At 50.6% G+C, this 21259-nt stretch overlaps 2 non-coding genes across 2 annotated transcripts; both read right to left on the reverse strand.

The window, feature by feature from the left end:
• Nucleotides 1-441: 441 nt before the first annotated feature.
• On the reverse strand, nt 442-515 carry TRNAI-AAU (transfer RNA isoleucine (anticodon AAU)). The gene has a single exon. It is a non-coding gene; the product is annotated as a tRNA-Ile (tRNA).
• Nucleotides 516-1318: 803 nt separating this feature from the next.
• Nucleotides 1319-1390, reverse strand: TRNAG-UCC (transfer RNA glycine (anticodon UCC)). The gene has a single exon. It is a non-coding gene; the product is annotated as a tRNA-Gly (tRNA).
• Nucleotides 1391-21259: the final 19869 nt, after the last annotated feature.

The raw sequence follows: 21259 nt of genomic DNA on the forward strand, positions 1-21259 counted from the left end.
GGGAAGATTCCTAAAGGCTCTATGAACAGTCCTGGCTTATACTGCATCTCTTGACCTGAGAGAGGGCTCTGGGCTGTGGGTGAGGAAGAGTACATGCTGAGTTCATTGGTTTCCAACCAGCCTTGTTCAGGAGGGAGAATCCCACCCCTAGGAAATCCCTCCCGGCACTAGGTGCCTGGACCAGGCAACAGAGACCTGTGCCACCCACTCTTCTCCCCACTTTCCTTTCCTTTCCTTTGCCTGGGACAGGGCTGCTAAAACTCCTGCTGCCTGCGGGGACGGACCTGGGCCTTGCAACAGCACTTCCTGGAGCAGAGCTGAGCCGTGCAGGAAGTCAACTCCTGCTCCCTTTCCCTCCCAAGGAGCAGAGGTGGAGGGCGGGGGGTTTTTGCACGAGAAAGAGGAGGAGAAGGAAGTAGGACACAAAAGGACTCTGCTCTGTGGCCCGTACGGGGATCGAACCCGCGACCTTGGCGTTATTAGCACCACGCTCTAACCAACTGAGCTAACCGGCCACCGTACGACAGCTCCTGGGACTAGCAGTCATTCAGACCCGCCCCTCTCTCACTGCCTTGCCTCTGCCTCCCTTCAGCTGAAAAACCCCAAGTGCGAGGGGCTCATCTCCACTCGGGGCTGCACTGTCTGCCAGTGTGGTGAGCAGGGCGAGCGAGTGTGAAAGGTTTCATCTGCTGGAGCCTGCGATGAACCGGAGCCAAGATCACCCCTCTCTGCTGCCCCGGCTCGGCCTGCTTGTGCAGAGAGGGATCCGGTGGGAGCCGCTCCCCACCTGTCAGCTAATCCAGTGGTTCTCCACCTGCTACCTTATTTGTCCCCTGCCGAGCGAGGCGGCAAAAGGGAAACTGGAAGCCCCTCCGTGGCACTTCCGTTTTCGCGGCCACAAGCCAAGTCCCACTTTTTCCACCGTGGCCTGGGCCAAAGCAGCCTGCGTGGGGCCTCCCTCCCTATCCCCTGGCACACTGATGCTGGGGTGTGAACGCCCTTGTGCACCGGACTCAGTGGGAAGGGTGGCAGCAGGAACTTCTGGTCTATGAAGGTAAAGCCCAAAATGCAGCACCCGCCAACACCCTGCGTGTGTCTCGCGTACCCCAAGGGTACACGTACCACAGGTTAAGAAACACTGGCCTTATCCAACTCTTAGGGCACCTGAGCAAATTCCTAAACCACGGGGAAAAGCTTCCGCCCCTCTGGACTGGAGAGATCCTCGCTGTTTTTCTTGTGCATCATGTTTCTCTTCCCTCGCAGTCTGGAAATTGAGGGCTAAGGAAGGAAGCAAAAGTGGGGGGAAAAGAGGAGGATCTGCGTTGGCCGGGAATCGAACCCAGGTCAACTGCTTGGAAGGCAGCTATGCTCACCACTATACCACCAACGCAGGCCAAATCTGCAGTTGCCAATCAGCTAAACAAGGAGGAAACCCTGGTACTGTGTTTCTGTTTCGCAGGGCCCTAGTCCCGCTCCACTCCTGGCTTTTCAGATTTCTCCAACTGGGGATATGGGATCATGTCAGAACCTGTGGATTTGCACCTGCTCCTGCCCATCCCGGACTGGTGCAACCCAGGGAGTGTCCAGCCTTCCCTGGACATCAGAGGAGGGTCTGGGACCACAGAGCTGGGAGAGAGGAGCAGAGCCCAGCCCAGGAGCAGACCCTGAGCAGGGAGGTGGCACAAGCGGGTGTGTTGCATGGGAGCGGGGATCCCTGCAGGTCTCGGGAGAGGGTCCAACTGGTCTGAGTTGCTGGGCGGGCTCCAGCCTTGGGCCAGGTGGGGCCGGTCACTATTCTCCCTCCGGTTCCGGCCACGGTGCTCATTTTCACTGGGTTCCTCCGGTCCTTGGCATGGTTATTTGTAGCATTGTTCTTTCACCATCTCATTTCCATCAGCCCTTGTCTTCCACAGGCCTGAAGACGCTTGAGGCCGTGAACTGGGAGCTAACCCTGCACACAAGGGGCAAGGCCCCAGGAGGAGGTGAGCTGCCTTTGGTGCCCGAACATCACAAGCTCCCACTACTCTGCTCGGCTCACACCAGGCAACTGACTCCCACCCAAGCTGAGAGTGGCAGCAAGGCCTGGCTTCATCTCTGCTGGGCAGGTCGGAGCTGGCCGGGCATGGGGTGGGCACTTCCAACCCCAGCGTCCCTCCTGCCGAGGCGGAGGCTGCAGTATAAAATACTTGTGTTGTCAGAGGCGGGTCATAGATTCATAGTTTCATAGTTTGTAGGGTAGGAAGGGACCTTGACAGATCATCAAGTCCGACCCCCTGTTCATTTAGCCTCCTCTTAAAGACCCCAGGGTAGGAGCCAGCACCACTTCTCTTGGAAGCTGGTTCCAGATCCTAGACACCCTGACAGTGAAGTAGCGCCTCCTGATGTCTAGTCTGAATCTACCCTCTGCCAGCTTGTGAGCGTTATTTCTAGTCACTCCTGGTAGTGCTCTGGGGACAGGGACTCCCCCAATGATTGCTAGTCCCCCCTGACTAGTTATAACAGGCCACTAGATCCCCCCTCAGCCTTCTCTTGTGGAGGCTGAACAGGTTCAGGTCCCGTAGCCTCTCCTCGTAGGGCCTGCCCTGCTGCCCCCTATCATGCTGGAGGCCCTCCTCTGGACCCTCTCAATGCTGTCCACATCCCCCCTGAATTGCGGCACCCAGAACTGGACGCAGTACTCCAACTGCAGCCTGACCAGTGTCGCATAGAGGGGGAGGATCACCTCCTTGGACCTGCTTGAGATGCATCTGTGGATGTATGACAAGGTGTGGTTGGCCTTCCTGACAGCGTCCCCACACTCAGCCCATGTTCATTTTGGCAGCAATAATGACTCCAAGATCCTTTTCTGCCTCTGCACTGACGAGAAGGGAGTTCCCCAGCCTGTAGGTATGCTGCAAGGTGCTTTTTACCCCCTCGTCCAAGTCACTGATGAAGATTTTGAACAGTGCAGGTCCGAGGACTGAGCCCCAGGGGAACTGTCCCTGTGGGGGATGCAGAGCCTTGGAAGGGATGGCGGCAGCTGGTGCCATGGGCAGAGATGGCGCAAGAGCAGGTCCTGGGGCACCACTGTCGCAGAGCAGTGGCAAGAGCTGTCTGTCCACAACCCGAGGCAGGAGAATGTGGCAGGGCTGCATTTCCAACGCAGAGTTTCTCCAGCCGAGGCACAGGCTGCATTACTAAATACTTGTGCTATCAAAGGGGATCATGAAGATGCTATTTGAAGCATGATGACAACTTTAGGATACCCACAGCAGAGTGGCGCAGCGGGAGCGTGCTGGGCCCATAACCCAGAGGTCGATGGATCGAAACCATCCTCTGCTAAATGCTTCTTTTTTTTTTTGCTCTTTCTCCTCCTGAGGATGTGCTGTGCTTTTCCCTCAGTCCTGAAGCTTTGTTCCTGGCTTGGCCACACCGTGGTGCCAAAACCAAGGGCGAGAAACCAGCAACAAATTGAGACACAGCCACCAGTACCTGGTGCAGCCACACACAGGGACCGTGGCACGAGTTCCACTGACCCCTTGGACCCAAGGAGCTGCTGCGTGTCCAGGCTTGTGAAAGAGGGTTTCTCAAGCAGCGACTGTGGCACCCTCGGGCACCTTGAAATCCTCAGAGAAAGTCGGAGTCTCTCCAAGGCAATGTTAGATGTGGAGGAAGTGTGCAGAGCCTGCCAGAATGAGCTACCGAGATAGGAGGGATCCCCTGTCCATGTGACTTTCAGCCCTGTGGTGGGTGCATTCATGTTTCCTGGGATACCTGTGGTGTGCTAGGGGTTAAAAAAAGAAAGACAGAAAGGGATTTTCAGAAGCCAGGCTGCTGAGTGAAGAGGAAGAGCCTGTCACTAGAAGGAAAGGTAAGCCGGCTCCTTGAAAGAGTGATGGGAGTCAGGGTGATGACAAGCGAGGTAGAGATTTATGGACAGCTGACTGAGGAGCAGAGGTCCCAGTCAATGCTTTTCAATCAGTTTGTGTCCTTTGTCAGAAGCGCCGTGCGGCAATACAGGAACCTCCTGTTATACAGGCACACCAAGCTCAATCAAACAGACTGCGTTAAAATGTTTCTGAGTGAACTTCAGTCTCACCACCGGAAATCAGTGAGTGAGAGTGAAGAGGATATAGCCAACTCCATCTGGAAAGTCAACACCTGGTGCAGGTTGTTTAAAGACCCCTTGGGAGGGGAAGTGAAGAGAGAGAATGAAAAGGAGACATATGCAACTAGACCTGGAGACAGCGAGAAGGACTACAACAGGACCAGGACACTGGCTCCACCTCATGCTCAGCACATTGGAGCTTTGAAACTCAGTAACCTCTGTACTTGTCTAGCAAGGGGCATGAGGGCAGGCAGGGGATGCGGCATATGCACAGTGACGGCAGTCCTGCCCTGTTGCCCTTGTGGTGGGCGAATGTTGGTGCTCCTGCACTAAGGCACCGACCTCACTGCACCCAACTGACTTCCAGGCTCCTAGTGCCTGTCTGGGGGTGCCTCACATCTGGCCGACCCCCTTCCTGGAGCACAGCCACTAGCCTGGGGTTAACGCTGCCAACACCCAGGCTCTGGATTGATCATAGGTCTGTGCCTCCTGGGAAACACAGGCCTAGTAGCCCCTGAAGGTACTTGACCCACTTCAAGAACTTGGGGATCATCCCTCTGTTTTAAGCACAAATAGTGTTCTCCCTTAATCAGCTGAACCAAGGGGACCCAATGCATAATCTAGCCCCTCTCCCAAGAAGTAGATTACTAAGGAGTATCATCCAGAGGCAGGTGGAGATTGCCTCTGGAGGCAGGCAGTTCATTGATCATAACTTTCAAGAGAAAGTGCAAGTTTCAGATGGTCCAGCTTCTTTCTCTGAGTTTTTCTGATGTTGGACCAGCAACAAGACTGGCGCCAGCACAGCCTGGCATCCTTTAAGATGCCTAAAATGACTAAAGAGGATGACCCGGAGGCATATATTGAGGCCTTTGAACGGAATGCCCTCGTGGCAGGATTGGATAAGAGATACTGGGCCAGCCAGCTGGGGGCCTTAGTAGTGGGCAAGGCCCAAGCCGCGTACCGGGCCCTGTTGAGGGAGGATGCCCTGGACTACGAGTCCGTAAAGGAAGCCATCTTATATCGCTTGGAGATCAACCCCGAGCACTACCGGCGCCGATTCCGAGCTAAGAAGGGCCATGAGATAAGACAGCCGAGACAGCTGTTACAACAGTTGCATGACTTGCTGGATAAGTGGGTGAGCCCAGCGGGGCATGACCGAGAGGCAGTAGCCGACCAGATCGTCCTGGAGCAGTTCAAGAACGACTTAGAGGAGCGGACGCAACGATGGGTCCGGCAGCATACCCCACAGAATTGTGAGGAAGCTCTGAGGTTGGCCGAAGTTTTCTCTGCCTCGGAGGCATACTACCCCAGGGAGAGAAGGAGCCAGGGCCCCTCGATGGCAGCCCCACGAGAACCGGAGCGCAGGCGTCCACCCGACCGAGGGACTCCCAGGGATACGGTATGTTTCCGGTGCGGGCAGAAGGGCCATTTTTCCAGAGAATGCCCGCGGCAGGCCACAGAATGGTGGGCCCCGGATAACCAAACAAAAGCCCCAGCAGAGCGGTGGCGAGGCCAAGGCCTCGGTGAGCCTATGGACTGCAGTTATGTGGTTGGCGGAGGGAACGTGGCTTGGAAGTGCCCAGTTGTCACAGCGTGGGTGGAAGGCCGCCCCGTGTGAGCTACCTTGGATTCGGGATGTGCTCAATCCTTCATCAGGGAAGATTTGATACCACCGCACCGTCGGGGGACAGCTTTCCCCGTGAGAATTGCCTGCCTCCATGGGGATGCGAAGCAGACCGAGCGCCAATGGGTCCGCCTACAGGTAACGGAGCATCAGGGAGAACTCCTGGTGGGCGCGGTGCCCCGGTTAGCCTGTGAAATGCTCCTGGGGCACGACTGGGCACCAATATACGACGTCTTAGACAGGGTAAGGGACGCAGAAGTGGCCTGTAAAAGGATCCAGGGCCGAGAGGGCTGGTTGGGCGAGCTGGAAGAAGGCAAAGGGCCAGCAGATGAGGCGAATATGTTGGACCTCGACAACCTCACGAGTAGTCTCCTGTTCCGCGACGCCCAGGAGAAGGATCCGGAGACTGGGGCACTTCGAGAGCAGGCCCAAGGTACCCAGAGGGCCTCTACGTCGACAACGGAAGGACGAGCCCACTTTGAGATAAGGGATCGACTCCTGTACCGCCTACAGGGGGACAGGGGGGAGGAGGTTGAGGGTCCGCAGCTAGTGGTGCCCACCCAATTCCGCCAGGCTATTTGGAAGTTGGCGCATGCAAGCCCCATAGGGGGGCATCTGGGCCGAGACAAAACCCTCGCGAAGGTGAACAGATGGTTTTTTTGGCCCGGGATGAGGGAGGAAGTAGCCCGCTGGTGTGCGGCCTGCCCCATTTGTCAAAAGACCAGAACCGAATGCCCTCCTCAGGCCCCCCTCCAATCCATGTCTGTTATTACCACCCTGTTCTCGAGGATCACATTAGATGTCGTGGGCCCTGTGCCCCGCAGTAGCTCGGGTCACCAATATATCCTAGTTATCATGGACTATGCCACCCGATACCCGGAGGCAATCCCCCTGCGAACGGTAACGGCCCCGCGTATCACGGAGGAACTAATAAACTGGATAGCCCGAGTGGGGATCCCACAAGAAATCCTGACAGACCAAGGGAAAAATTTCATGTCTGGGGTTCTAAGATCGGTATGCCGGACCCTTCAGATAAAGCAGCTCCGCACCTCGGTATACCATCCCCAGACCAACGGGCTGGTAGAACGCCTTAACGGAACCATAAAACGGGCATTGCGCCGGTGCATACAGGGGGATCCCCGGAAATGGGACCTCCTCCTCCCCCTAATACTATTCACTCTCAGGGACACCCCCCAAGAATCCACAAAGTTCTCACCATTCGAGCTAGTATTGGGGCATCGCCCGCAGAGCCTATTACAGGTCCTAAGAGAAGAATGGGAGCGAGGAGAAGGACCCTCCCAGGAGCCGAAGACATACCAGCAGACGTTCCAACAGAGGATCAGATTGGCCCGGGATCTGGCCCACGAGAACCTCAGGGAAGCCCAAACCCGCCAAAAGGGCCAGTATGATCGCCGGGCCAAGGAGCAAGAATTCGAACTGGGGCAGAGGGTCCTGGTATTGCTCCCCACGTCCACCAGTAAGCTCCTAACGCAGTGGCAGGGGCCGTTCGAGATCCTCCGCCGGGTGGGGCCCGTAGATTATGAGGTTCACAGACCCGGACACCTCCAGGAGAAGCAGATCTATCACGTAAACCTCCTGCGGGAATGGCGGGATCCCAAGGGCTGGGCAGCCTTTTCCAAGGCCGAGGACGAAGAACTAGGACCCCAAGGGCCGGAAAGAAGGATGGAGCCCGCTTCAGAAAATACCCCGGTCAGGCTGGGGGAGGAACTAACTCTGGCACAACAGCGAGAGGCCCAAACCCTGATAAATGAATTCAGAGGGGTCTTTCGCGAAGAGCCCGGCTGGGTTCGGAATGCGTGCCATGCCACAAAAACACCCCCTGGGGCAATAGTGAGGGAGAGATGGCGACCCATTCCCCACCATCTCCTGGAAACGGTCCGCAAAGAAGTTGAGTCCATGTTGCAGCTAGGAGTTATCCGGCCTTCCAGAAGTCCCTGGAGAAGCCCATTGATACCTGTGCATAAGCCGGACGGATCATTAAGACTTTGTGTGGACTACCAGCGCTTGAATGCCATGGCAGTCTTTGATGCATTCCCCATGCCCCACATGGCAGAGCTGGTAGAAAGGATAGGAGACGCATGGTATATATTGACCCTTGACATGGCCAAGGGATATTGGCAGATTCCGGTAGCCAAGAGAGACCAGCAGAAGACGGCATTCAGCACCCCGTGGGGGCTGTACGAATTTGTTAGGATGCCTTTTGGATTGCACGGCGCCACCGCAACATTCCAACGTTTGATGGACCAAATCCTGGTGCCCCACACCGAATATGCAGCGGTGTATATAGATGACATCATCATATACACCCGGACTTGAGAGCAACACAAGGGAGCCCTTCGGGCCGTCCTCGCAGAGTTGAGGCGCGTCGGCCTAACCGCAAATCCTCGGAAGTGCGCTTTTGCGCAGAAAGAAACAAAATATTTGGGATTCTTGGTCGGCAGGGGCACAATTAAACCTTTGGCCGACAAAGTAGAAATTATCCGAAATTTTACGGCCCCACAAGATTGTCGCCAGTTATGGTCCTTTCTGGGACTAACCAACTATTATAGGCGATTTGTACCCCATTTCGCAGAATTAGCAGCACCCCTGTCGGGGGCCCTCAAAGGGCGGAAAACGGGAGTAGTCAGGTGGTCGGAGGAAATGATACAAAGTTTTGAAAAGTTGAAGAGGGCATTATGCGAAGACGTCATAATTCATACCCCTGACTTCCGAAAACCCTTTATCTTGCAGGCGGACGCCTCGGAGACGGCGGTGGGTGCAGTCCTCACCCAAGCGGGGGGGGGGGGGGGGGCGAAAGACCTGTGGCATACGCGAGCCGCAAGCTACTACCGGCAGAAAAAAGGTACGCCACTATCGAGCACGAGTGCATGGCAATTCGGTGGGCGGTGGATTACTTCAGGTACTACCTGATGGGCAGGGAATTTACACTAGTGATGGACCACGCCCCACTGAAGTGGCTAAGTACAGCCAAGTCCGATAATGCTCGGATCACCCGGTGGGCATTAGCGCTCCAACCGTATAAATTCCGCGTCACATACTGACCCGGGAAAACCAACACCGTGGCGGACTTCTTATCTAGGTGTGGAAATGAAGACCAGGCCGGGGACCAAAAGGATCCAGGGAAAGGGTGGACCGACCCTACAGGTACGACCTGCAGGGTAAACAAAGCAGCACCCCAAGGCATCCCCAGCGAGAGCGAGGCAGGTCCGGTTAGTCACCCACACAAGAGTTGCCCGAGAGTGCCTTCTGGAGCAGAGGCGGGCACAATACAAACAAACAATTTCTACAGACCGGTCTTTTTAACAAACTACAAAATACAGTAACTTAAACATATAACAACAACTATTGGTCATCATCTGATGGGAGAACATCTGTTTGGGACTCCCCCCTCTTATTAGCTAGTGAAATGCAGTTCATAACGAAGTACTCGTTGCGAAACGTCCATCTTCTCCCATAGCAGACAATGCCAATTAAAATACTTCCCAGTACTAGAAAGAGACTTATCCCTACTGCACTACCGATGATGGTACCCCGACTGCGTCCCTGCATTACTGTTAAGGTTAATGTTGACGCTAAACCCATAATGCTATTCGTTGAAGGATACCATGAAACCGTGGGTGATCGTGTGGTAGTGATGGTGGAGAGATCTAATACGTAAATAGTCTTTTGATTGCTTCTTTTACCAAGGGAATTTGTCACCCTACAAATGTCAGTCCCGCCATGATTGTGGGTTAGTGGGCTATTGAAATGCAGAGTATTGTTTACAGACAGTAAGCCTTTAGGCCATTGTCCATCTAATCTGGCCCAGGTAAACTTTATAGGTGGTGGATTGGAATTAGTTTTGCACTTAAGCTGAATATTTCTTTGTCCAACAAACCAATTTTTATCATAGCCAGTTATTGACACTTCAGGAGCATATTGGATGTCTAGTTCGTGAGCGTATCTTATTTCTTTGTTTAAAGCTGGGTGTTTCACGATACAAGTTATACGTCTTCCCCTCGCAAATTTAGTGGGAATGATCTTATATCGGCTTATAACTGTTACCATTCTATTTGGAAAGGAAATTGAACTACACTCCACTTTACTAAAGTCTCCTTCCCAACTTATATTTGCAGCGGGTTTCCCAGTGGCTGCTGTACAAATGGCTGCCACTGCCCACTTTCCATCATCTATTAGAGAATTTGGCCCCTTGGTAAACCTTACAGTGGGCTCAACCAGTACAGTTACAATTGTTACCGATTGTGTATTTCCCAATGGGAATGTAGTTACTTTGCATATATACTTTCCTTCATCATAGAAACTCACATTGTGCAGACTGATTGTCGCATCAATGGGCGAAGAACTTCTAGATAACACCCTCCTGTGGTATTTTCTTTGAATAGAGACCCCATATTCGGGATGATGCACAACAATAGTTTGTGCACTTTTATCATATATCTTTTCCCATGAAACTTGTATTATGGTTTCATTCATGTCAATTATACACCTTAATGTGACATTCTTCCCCCAAACTGTTGTTACGTACGGATCAACAGTAGGTCTAACTAACACACTGCAGCAGAAATGAGAGAGGAGCAGCGCCAGAGCGAGTTCTGACCCGACGGACATTCGCTGCCTCGGTGCCCCCTCCATGGCCGTCACTACGTTGACTTGAGGGAACCGCAGTTGGGTGCTCGATGGATCTCACAATCGAGCGGTTGTAGATTACTGCTTTGTTGAGGTTAGGCCTGTAAAGAAAGAAATCAACAACAAAAGAAAAGAAAAGAAAATCATAATTGAATTTACTATAAAGATACTAGGGGTAAACGTCGGAACGACGAGTCATCCAGTTGTGATGAGCGATAATAGGGGGATGATCGGGCTTTTCCTCTAATAGGACAGAATAGGTATTAGGATACTGTCCCGACCGTTGAACTGTTCCCTTGTGAACTTGCGGATGAGCTTGGTGGGGGTGTGGTATTGAGACCCACACTAACTCATCTGGTTGGAACTTAGGTTCCCAAGGTAGAGGTTTCTTGACATTAGCTTTGTCCCATAACGGTTTTGTGGTGTTCAGTGAGATGAGAACATCATGATTGAATTTAGTCCAGTTTTTAAACGTCCCTCCTCCTCTGAGACGAAGTTGTTCTTTGTACAGGCCTATGTGTCTTTCTACAACGCCATTGGACTGCGGGCAGTACGGCAGATGGAGATGCCATGCTACATTGTGAAGACGAGCAAATCTGTCTAGAGCGTGAGAGTTAAACGGGGGTCCCCCATCAGACTGAATCTCATGAGGAGGTTGCCAGGTGGCAAATACAGCAGTTGAAGCAGAAACAACAGCAGTGGCATTGCTTTTCCGTTAGGGAATGACTTGTAACTGTCTTGTTCCCAAGTCAACAATGACTAATCCTTTATTTGGCGGATTAGACCCTGGGAGGGGTCCTAGCAGATCTACCTGCCAGACTTTTCCTGCCTGGAACTGCGAAGAGTCGAAAGCTCCGAGCTGATGTTTGGTTCTATGACACTTCTCCTTAGCACATATCTCACAGGCCTGAGCTACCTTTTCCCAATCATGCCGAACTCCATACGAGGCCGGCTCCGTAATGGTTTGTCGCCGACGTTGATGGCAAGCTCGTGGTCCCGGGTGGCCCCAATTTTCATGAAGCCACATGAGGAATGGGTTTACTTCAGGACCGGAGGTAGATGTGATAGGCAAAACTACGTCGGTCCAGAGTGGGTCTTCTAAGAGTTTATCGATGACCTCATGTACTGGATCAGTATCCAGACGGTGTGACTTAGTGTGCCTAACCAATGGGAGCCGTGCAAATTTAGTTAACGTTTTCCAGATGTCTTGCCAATCATCCAAATTTTCAGTAGGAAGGGCTGTACCAGTAAGAATCTTGTAAATGTACTGCGAGTCGATTGCGATGATTGGAACTGGGAGCATATCGTCATGATGTGTCAGACAATGCTCCAGTACCGTGAGGAATCCTAACAACTCACATTTTTGGGCCGAGTTGTCATCCAGGTAGGCTTGAAATATTTCCTTATCGTGACAAGCCTTGCAATAGTACCCATAGCCTCTGCCATGTCGGGAGGTTCCATCTGAAGCCATCCATGCCGGGGCAGAGGTTCCATACAGTGTAGGGACCTTTTCCTCATCTCCTGGGCTAGGATTGGGCGTCATATCTTCAAACTTCCAGCAGTGCCAGTTGTAATGGTGGGTAAGCACCAATGTATTCCACGTTTTAGGCTCCCCCTGAAAACGCGGGTCGACTTTCTCCGCACCCAGCAAGGGTAACAATGTGGCACCGGGAGCGCGTAGTGTTCCATACCCCTTGCTAATGGCTCCACTAGCTGTCCAGCTAGGAGGATTTTCCCTATAGCTCCATACCAATGTTGTGCCGCCTGAAGCGTCTTATGGGCAGTGTATACTAGCTCATCGCGAGGGTTGTGCACAACAGCCCACACGTGGTTTGTGGTGAACCCAAGGGTTACAGTTAATGGCTCACCCAGATCGATGGCGTGGAGCTGTGTGTTTTTAACCGTGGCTAGCAGGCGAAGCAGGTTCCGCTGATCTCCTTTCATCCAGGGTGTGGATTTTCCAGATTTGTCATGGATCTGTCGCTGCAACTTAGTGAGGAGCGCCAAATGTCTGGGTTCAACATAATGCCGGTACCAATTTATATGACCTAAAAGCTGTTGGAAGTGTCTCTTAGTAACAGGGAGGAATGTCTTTAATGGATCAATGTTAGGACCATCATGTGAGATTCTGTGGCGGATGGAACCAATATATTGGGTGCTGAGGAACGTGATGTCATCTACAGGATGTAGGCATGACTTTTCTTCGTTGATCGTCCATCCCTCACTTTGAAGGTGACCGACTAGTTGGTTGACTATACTAGAACTAACAGTCAGTGGTGGTAATGATGGTTATGCTGCCTCCTCAACTGGAAGAAACACGGCCCACCTCCACTCCACACAAGAGGCGGCAGGCACCCGCGTGATCTTGCTTCTTTCTGAAGCAAAGTCAGAAGGATATAACACAGTCATTGTCACAATGTGGTAGCTCTATCCAAATAAAGCTTCTGCTGACCTGACCCAAAAGTTTGCTGCGTGTGTTTTCCACGACAACAAGCCGTGACACCGAAGTCCTATTGCTACTGATTGCATTCTGGCCTTGTCTCAGCAGTGAGCTGTGGATGAGAGCAAGCCCATCAAGAACTCAACAATACATTGCTGTGCACAAGGTGGAGTGCTGTGATGAACTAAGGGACGGACTGCTGGGTTTTCATGCCAACGCGGGGTATGATACCACAAGCTAGCTTGCAGCAATTTCTAAAAAGTTTGCTTGGAAGATCTGTGAAACTCATCTCCTGTCTCAGTCTGAAGTACCTCACACACCAGATGCCCAAGTACTGGCCATTAGACTCAAGGCCCCCCATGAAGGATGCCTGAGCTTAATTTTCGCTCATTTTTTGACGTAAGTAAGAATAATTTTTCTGTTGCGAAGAGCTCAGAAAGATCAATCGCCACAGACAGGGCAGAGCTGTTTTTTAATACAACAGATTCCCATTTGAAACCTCTAGTTTTATCTTGTGAATTGGGTTTGCTGCGACCCCCGATTGAGAATCAAGTTCTAGACCAGCGGTTCTGAACCAGGCTACATGTACCCCCAGGGGGTACATGAAGCCTCATCGGGGGTACATGAGATATGTTTCATACACCGTCTAACACAGGTCGAAGGGCCTAAAAAATGTGAAAATGCTGGGGCTTTAGTGTCGTTAAAATGCACACGCGCATGGAAACCAGATATCCTACTCCTGCTCCATGCCTCAACCTTGCACCAGAAACGTTGCTCCAAACACCTGTCACTCAGTCGTGTAGTCAAGTCTTTGAACATAGTTGTGTGTTCGAAGTTGTTGTGTTTGCATTTGAGTTTTTTACATCTTTTTTTTATGCACGTGGCGGTTCCACGCAAGTAACAGTATACATCTGCTTTTTCCTTTCATTTTGGTAAGTACCTATGTTCAATTTTACATTGTTACCAACCTATGATGTATATTTTAAGGGTTTTACTTTGCACTATTTTTCAGGGACTGAATTCTTGCTTCGTCCATCGATTTATCATGTCAAAGAAGTGTTATTACTAGGATTTGCATGTGCAGTTTGGCTTTACGTTCATGCTTGATACAGATGATTGACAGAAGCCACAATGCTTCCTTCACTCAAAAGGTACTTTGCAATGGATATATGAAGCCATCTAAACTTAAAGAGCACCTTCAGACTGTTCACCCTGAAAATACTAAAGACCCAGAAGCTTTATTCAAAATCAAGCGATCGCAACTTGAAACGAGCATACTCTCCGATCATGGATTTACTCCCCAGAAGCCAGCACTGGAGGCAAGTTATCACGTGGCATTAAGGATGGCCACAGAAAAAAAAGCTGCATACCATCGCAGAGACCCTGGTGAAACTGTGCCATGGAAATGGCCGAGCTGATGTGTGGTAAAGATGCACAACTAAAAATAGCACAGATCCCCCATACAACACCATTCACGACCGAATCAAGGACATGTCAGAGGACATACGCAAACAAGTAGTGGAGCAAGTCAAGAAAAGTCTGGTAAAATTGGCTTGCAGTTGGATGAATCAACTGATGGCTCACATTGCGCACAACTTCTCGTTTTTGCTCGATATGTGCATGAGAATCGTGTCAAAGAAGAATTTCTCTTTTGTGAACTGCTGAAAGAAATAACGAAGGCAGCAGACATTATGGCTACGATGAATTAATTTTTTTCCTTTTTTCCAGCCTTTCCTGGGACCTTGTAGGAGCTATTTGTACTGGTGGTGCTCCTGCTATGTTGGGGAAATATTCAGAGTTCACCGCTCTCGTCAAAAAGGTGAATCCAAATGTGATCTCTAGTCATTGCATTCTCCTCCCTCTTATTTGAAAGTCGTGTTGGATGTTGTCATCCAGGCCGTCAACTTGATCAGAGCAAGGGCATTGAATCACTGCGTGTTCAAAGCGCTGTGCGAAGGAAGAGGTTGGGTCTGAACACACTGTACTTCTGCTTCACACAGAAGTACGCTGGTTATCCACACAAAAAGTTCTGACAAGAGTATTTGAACTTTGAGATTAATTGAAATGTTTCTGCATGAAAATGGATTAATTCTGCTTCAGTGTTTCATAGGTCCGAACTTTGCGGGTTGTTTGGCATACCTCGCAGATGTGTTCAGAATTCTAAACTCATTGAACATTTCAGTCCAAACTCGTTGAACATTTCAGTCCAAGGTGAAGAAGTGACTATCTTGGAGGACAAAAAAGTCAAATGCTTTCAAGAGAAGTTGGCTCTCTGGGGAAGAAGAGGGAATTCCAGTAACTTGGCCAATTTTCCTCTCTTTAATGAAATCACTTTAGATCCAGTGCATCCAGGGGAACCAAGAGTTCGTGAGAGTATCATTAGGCAGACAAGGTTCTTTGGGTGAATCTGATCTTCTGTTAGACCAACTTAAATAGTTGGAAAAAAAATTTTAAGCCAGCTTTTGGGTTCAAATACCATTTGTCGAGCTGAGGAAGTTTCAGCAATTGGCATGCGCTCTTCCTGGATGGAATGAATGAAGACCAACATGAATACAGCCTACACCCCGAGAGTATTGTTATGCATCTTGAAAATCTGAAAGTCATCACAGAAGGAATTATCCCAACTATTCAGGTAGCTGACATTTGGGTAAACACCTCTTTACCGCTTCTCTTGAACAAATCAGCGATGCCGACCTGGCAAAAGATGAGCTACTTGATTTGCACAATAATCAGAAACTTTGTGTCGATTTTGAATCAATGAAATTGGATCCATTCTGCTGCAGACTTGGGGAGACATATCCCACTTGGACCAAGCCAGCTTACCAAGTTCTAGCGCCGTTTGTCACAACCCATCTCTGCGAGTCGGGATTTTCAGTGCTTTTTGCAAAAACCAAAGCGAGGAACAAACTGAAAGCTGAACATGACGTGCATGTGGCGCTCTCGAAAATGTCGCCTAGAATCAAAATGTTGGTTGATAGTAAGCAGCAGCACTGTTTGCACTAATAAGTTTGGGCATGTTTTGGCATTTGACACCAAGTGGTGTTTTTTTGCACTTTTTATGTGCATTGAATAAATGAACCTTCTTTAAGACGAAGAAGTCTTTGTATGAGTATCTTGCTGTTTTAATAATACACGAGTACACATAGTTTGACATAAAAATTAATTTCCCATTGAAAGGGGTACGTGAAGTCTCACTCGGAGACCAAGGGGTACGTCAACTGCCTTCTTTGGAGTAATCACTAAAACCTTTTTTTTTTTCACTTCAATACCCACATTAGTGACTTCTGTCTAGGTCTTCATGGCCCAATACCTACTGCAGCCTCCTCATTTCTGGCATTCAAGCTTTGTTGCTTGGGTAACCCTGACCATATTCTCTCTCCCTACAGGCTTCGCACTGCTTCACCGTTACACCTGATACAAGTTTGCAGTCATTACCTTTAAGGCATTTATCGCCTAGGTTCTCTGATCGTACTAGCCCCTTGCACTACCGAGAACGCCACTCTCCATTGCCCATCCCCCCCACAGAGTCATTTTTCTCCTGGCTGCTCTTTATTCCTCTACAGCTCGGCGTGGGGAAACAGGACATTCTGGCCCCTGTCTGGTTTAGATACAACTTCCAACCCACGTTTTGAAAAGAAATGCTTAAAAATAGTAAATAAATAAATAAAAAAATCAACCCTTTCAGAGCGTAAGGTACTATCTGTGATTTGCCTTGTGGTATGGCTTCAAGTTCCTCATTAATAGCAATGCCTCGTGCTAGAGGGCATACGCTGAAGCCATGGCTCCTTCCCTTAAAAGCAGCTTTCCCCCGAGCAACGCACAAGCAAAACAGTCCCTGTACGGCGGGGGTACACTGGCACGCACATTTTGGACGAAATGTCAGCGTGGCGTTTAGTTCCACGACACAGGTAAGAGTCAAGGGGGTCTCTCTTCAAATTGTGGAAGTGGAGAGCAAATCTTGAACAGACCAAATTCAGCATAATGGCAGTATTTATTTTCCCCACTTGCTGCTCCAGCGCAGGCGCGTTTGAGTGCCCAGCCGGACCTTTCGGTTTCGACACGAGAGAAGTGGCAGACCCGGCTGTGGCGACTCAGCCAATGCCCCTGCAGCTTTGTAGCTCACGGGGAGCCCCTCTTTGCGGCTCAAGGGCAGCCCCTCAAAAAACACTCGTTTCACTCGAATTTTTGACAAGGAAAAGAATGTTTTTGCTGTGGCTAAGAAACCCCGACAGCTCAGACCGATTTGAACTCTCCGAGCTCCTACCTGACATCCCAGCTCACGAATGGGCGTGCAGAGCTGACACCGTGACTGTCGTCTGGCACCCTCCCCCGGGCCGCAGCATCTAACGGGAGTAAAGAGTTTAATCCACGAATTAACTGCAGCGGTGACTAAGGAAAGCGCCCTCCGCACAGCCGCGCTGCCGCAGCAGGGCTGGGGGACGCTCAAGTGCTGGGGAAACACCTGTCACTCTGCTCCTGGAGGCCTGAGCCCAGCTGCAGCCGAGTGCCCCGGAGCCGCCCGCCCGCCCGCCCGCCCGCACGGCGCTGCACGTGCCCCGAGCCGGCATGCGGGAGCCCCGGGGCCGCCTGCTCCTTCCCTCCCCACCCCGGCCCCAGAACAGCCGGGGACGCGCCTCCTGGATGCTTAGTGCTACCTTTTACACGTGGCTATTCACTAATTACCGTATGTTTACATAGTGCTAATTAACGTTCATGTTGCTTACTATTCTAATTATTTCTCATTCTAGCGGTGCATGATCATCATGACGTTAATAAGATGATTTTTAAAATTATTATCATGACATTAATGAAATGATTTTTAAAATCCGTTGGGTGTGCAAAACGCGCTCTGCACATCCAGCTTCTTTTAAACCAGTTGCGTGGGCGCTAGAAACCCTGGGCTGGGCATCAGCTAATCGCTATTATTGCGGTACTGCTATGTCATAATTATTCTTGATATAGTATTGTCATTATTGTGATTGGCTATGTAGTATTCCTGTTTTTGAAAGACGGGGTGTTTTCTGCACTCGATGCAGGTGAACAACTTATTTTCTTTTCCCCTCCCCTTTTCTTCAGTTAACTCTGAGTCTGGGTCACCCGCTGCAATTCGCCCTCCATGCATTTCTTGGTTGTGTTGGGGGTGAGATTTTGGGGAGGTAAAAATCCTTTTAAAAATAAATAAATAAATCTCAAGCTGCTTTTCTGGGGGCTGGGGATGCATAGTGAAGGTTCAGGGGTGCTCATCAGGGAGAAGCCCAAAGCTGCCTGCGGGGCCCCGGCTCCTCCATCCCGCCCACCAGGCTGAAGGTGGTTGCTTATTCCCAGTTCCTTTTTCAAAGCTAATCTAGACCCAATCAAAGCTTGTTGTTAATGAATTACACATCTTTAAATAGAGAGAATTTCATTGCATATTTGTTAATGAATATGCAAAATAATATTCTTCATCAAGGACAGAGCCCTAAATAAAGGTCAGATTAGGATGGGATTATAGGGCAAAATACTTTTTGGGCCACCCAAACAGCCTGTTGGCGTCACAGGGGACTGTCCCGAAGCACCTTGACCACAGCGTTGCCCGGCCCAAAGTGCGGTTTGGCCGTGCTGGCTGCCAGCCGACACCCCCAGCCCCTGTACTAAATATACGGGCGTGAGTTAGGAACTAGTTTTTGGGCTGGGATTATAGCCAGAAATCCTTGGGCCACCCCATGACAGACCTGTGTGCCATCGGGGACTCTGCTGGACGTCTCTCACCAGTCTTGCCCGACCCAAAACGCAGCTTGCCCGTGATAGACTGCGAACCGACAGCGTGCCAGCTTCCGTGCTGAGTATATGGACCCAAATAAGGACCTGGATTTAGGGCTGGGATCACAGCTAGAAATCCTTCTTGGGCCAGCCCATGCCATGCCTCTGTGGCACATGGGACTCTCCTGGTTTTCTCTGCAGAGTCCTGCCCATCCCAGGAAACGGTTTGGCTGTGCCAGGCTGCCAGCTGATAGTCCACCCAGACGCCACCAACTACAGAGGCCTGAATAAAGAACTGGGATTTGGGCTGGGATTAGAGATGGAAATGCTTGTTGGGCCACCCCACGCTGTCACTCTGTGGTACCAGTGGACTCCCCTGGACATCCCTGACCACAGCTTGCCTGGCCCAACTCGTGGTTTGGCCCTGCCAGGATGCCAACGGACAGCTCCCCCCAGCCACGGTACTAAGTATGTGGGTTTGAGTAAGGAACTGGATCTTGGGCTGGGATTATGGTTGGAAATCTGTTTTGGGCCACCTCACAGCATGTCCCTGTTGCATCAGGGGACTCTCCTGGTCTTCTCTGACCAGAGTCATAGTATCATAGTACTTGGGGGTGGAAGGGACCTAAACAGATCTTCAGGTCCGACTCCCTCCCTCAGGCAGGAATGGGTGCCAGGATCATGTCACCCCAGCCAAATATCTGCCCATCCTCCTCTTGAAGACGCCCAAGGTAGGAGAGCACCACCTCCCTTGGGAGCCCATTGTAGAGCCTGGCAGCCCTAAGCGTAAAGTAACGTTTCCTGATGTCCAGCCTGAGCATTTTCTCTAACAATTGGAGGGTGTTATTCCTAGTAACCCTGGGTGGTGCCTGTGGGGAACAGAGCCTCCCCCAATTCTCTCTGGTCCCCCCTGGGGAGTTTGTATATGGCCATCAGATCCCCTCTCAGCCTTCTCCTGTGGAGGCTGAATAGGTTCAGGCCTTCTAGCCTCTCTTGGTAGGGCCTGCCCTGCTGCCCCATGAAAAGTGGAGATGCTGGGGATTGAACCCAGGACCTCATACATGCAAAGCATGCACTCTATGCACTCTGGGCAGTCCTGCTAGTCTGAAGACATGGTTTGGCTGTGCCAGGCCCTGAACTGACAGCCCCCACAAATACTGTACTAAGTATATGGGCTTGAATAAGGAACTGGGTTTTGGGCTGGGTTGACGACAGGAAATCCTCTTTGGGCCACCCCACACCATGCCTCTGTGGCACTGGATACTATCCCACACCCCACAACCAGAGTCTTGCCTGTCCCAAAGTGCAGTTTGTGCATGCCAAGCTGCCAACTGACAGCCCCCCATGCCCACTGTACTCAGTACATGGACCCAAATAAGGACCTGGTTTTGGACTGGGGTTACGGCTGCAAATACTGTTTGGGCCAGTTCCCCCATCCCCACTGTACCAAGTAGACAGGCTCAAGGAAGGAATTTCTCATGGGCTGGGATTAGAGATGGAAATCCTTCTTGGGCCACCCCACACCATGCCTCTATGGCACCGGGGGACTCTCCCAGACATCACTGACCAGTCTGGCCCAGACCAGAGTGTGGTTTCTTCCTGCCAGGCTGCCAACTAACACCCCCTCATTCCCATGGTACTAAGTATACACTCTTGACTAAGGACCTGGCATTTGGGCTGAGATTACAGACTGAATTGATGACCAGTGTCTTGCCTGGCTCAGATGGTGTGGGGTGGCCCAAAATGGATTTTCAGCCATAATCCCAGCTGTTACCAGATTTGCCTGTCACTTTGATGAGGTGTGTGTGTGAGTGGAGGGGGTGGAAATAGAAAAAGTCCTTTGTAAATCCAGCAAGCTGGGTGCCAGGGCTCCCTCGGGACCACAGAGCTGGCAGGGAACACAGCCCCAAAGCCAATTCCTTATTCAAGCCCAGATACTTAGTACAGTGCCTGGGGGGCTGTCAGATGGATGCCTGGCATGAACAAACTTACTTCAGGATGTGTAATTCATTAATAAGAAGCTTTTATTGGGTCTAGATTAGCTTTGAAAAGGGAACCGAGACTAAGGAATAAGGAACTGGGAATAAGCAGCCAACTTCAGCCTCATTCCCGTGTTGGCATGGCTGGCATGATGGGTCTTCATTTATTTTTAACTTTGGTTGTAAACAAGTCGTAGCGGCACCGAATCCATCTTTAAATTAAAAAAAAAGCATAATCTGGGTAGCTGACTTTGATTTCCTCCAGCCGGTGGTCAGAAAGAATAAAAACCCTCATTTGTCAAAATTTGCCTCTTTATTAGCTGGAGTTTGGGGCTGTTTATTCTGGATTTGATCTTTTATTATTATGATTATTATTCTGATGATTAGTGGCATTATTAGTATTATTCTTTTCTTTCTCCTCCCCGCCCCCACTATAAGGAGTGACTTAGAAACCTCTACTTGAAGACGAAGCCGAAGAGAATGTTATGTAAAAAATGCCCATCTACAATGATAAGGAGGAGACAGTCCTAGATAAAGGAGGCTTGAAAACAAAAGAAGAAGCAGAGTACTGGGTTAAAGGGCTCATTAAAATACTAAAAATCACGCCCCTAGGTGGGGAAGAAGTATGCTAATGAAACACATATGTATGTAAATGAGATACGTGGCTAAAACACAGGTATAGAGACATGCTCAGTAAAGAACTCCTTGCGTCACTCACTTATAACCAATCAGCAAACAAGCAC

Source organism: Alligator mississippiensis, chromosome 11 (genome assembly GCF_030867095.1).
Source record: "Alligator mississippiensis isolate rAllMis1 chromosome 11, rAllMis1, whole genome shotgun sequence".
NCBI lineage: Eukaryota > Metazoa > Chordata > Crocodylia > Alligatoridae > Alligator > Alligator mississippiensis.